The following is a 1,373-nucleotide window of genomic DNA, read 5'->3' as shown; positions in this document are numbered from 1 at the left end:
ACGAAATACCGCAAAGTATTTCGCCCGGCGTACTAACGCTTCTGCCAGCTCGCCGCCTTATTTCCAGAGGTGTCACTCGTGACAGATCTTCCAGATCGCTCATCGTCTTCCGGGCACGTTCTCCCACTTTTGAAGCGCCTGCGCCACTCGAATCATTGTGTACGACCCATTGCCTTGTCTCTGTAAACTTGCCAATGCATGCTCAATGTCTCTGTAGCAGACTTCCCAAGAGCAACACAAGATTTCACCATAGCTCTTTGTTCCTGTCCGTGACAAAAATCGCAGACTACAGCATAGACTTGATCACAAAAACAAATTTCACAACTAGCGAAATAAACACAGTGATATCTCTTGGCACACTGACTCATGAAGGTCACTATTATCTCTCACTACTTAAGTAACTGTGTGCTGCCATCTGTTGGCAAGCTTAGTACAACAGAAACAGCTGTCTGTTTTGTAAGGTGAATTCTACAATTAAGGATGTGATTTTCCTGTCCACGACAAAATCGCAGACTACAGCATACACGTGATCACAAAAACTCAGATTTCACAACTTGTGAAGTAAACACAGGAATGTCACGCGGCACACCGCCTCATGAAGGTCACTGCTAGCTCTCACTGCACACACAACCGTCTGCTGCCCTCTGCTGGCGCGTTACGGAACTAGTCGTGGAACTTTTTGATTCCACCTCATACCTGCACACACATATGTGTTTGTGTCTGTGTATGTGTGTGTGTGTGTGTGTGTGTTGTGTGTGTGTGTGCGTGTGTGTTTGTGTGTGTGTGTGTGTGTAGGAAAGACGAATTTCTGCGTAAGGGTATACGTTATAAATTCTGAATGGTTGGAATCGTTTTGTTCTTCCTGTTCTGATTTTATATATTTTCTTCATATTCTTTTACCGAAATGATAGATTGAAAATGAAGTCTAAAGCGAATGGTTTATTTTTCCCGTCCATAGAAATACTGGTTGTCAATTCTTTCTAAACATTTCTTTGGTTTAATATATTTAACATACAATTTTATTATTTCATGGTTGACAAGTCCTTTGTTTCAGACGTCTACAATTCGTTGCTGTTGCTGTTGTTGTTGTTATTGTTGTTGTTGTTGTTGTTGCTGTTGTCGTTGTTGTTGTTGTTGTTGTTGTGTTGTTGTTGTTGTTCTTCTTCTTCTTCTTCTTCTTCTTCTCTTTCTTCTTCTTCTCCTCTTTCTTCTTCTCCTCTTTCTTCTTCTTCTCTTTCTTCTTCTTCTCCTCTTTCTTCTTCTTCTTCTTCTTCTACTACTACTACTACTACTACTACTATACTACTACTTCAATTCCTCCTCCTCATTTCTTCCTTCTCCTCACCTCATTCTCCTCCTCACCTTCCCCTCCT

General features: G+C 41.4%; 1 long non-coding RNA gene across 1 annotated transcript; it reads left to right on the top strand.

Moving 5' to 3' along the window:
• The first annotated feature begins 239 nt into the window (after positions 1 to 239).
• LOC118768668 lies at positions 240 to 1,172 on the top strand. Its single transcript, XR_005004448.1, has 3 exons — positions 240 to 372; positions 602 to 748; positions 796 to 1,172. It is a non-coding gene; the product is annotated as an uncharacterized LOC118768668 (long non-coding RNA).
• Positions 1,173 to 1,373: the final 201 nt, after the last annotated feature.

The sequence above is a fragment of the Octopus sinensis genome, unplaced genomic scaffold (genome assembly GCF_006345805.1).
Source record: "Octopus sinensis unplaced genomic scaffold, ASM634580v1 Contig00676, whole genome shotgun sequence".
In the NCBI taxonomy this organism is placed as follows: Eukaryota; Metazoa; Mollusca; class Cephalopoda; order Octopoda; family Octopodidae; genus Octopus; species Octopus sinensis.
Note: the sequence above shows the minus strand (reverse complement) of the source record. Positions and strands in the feature narration are given on the sequence as shown.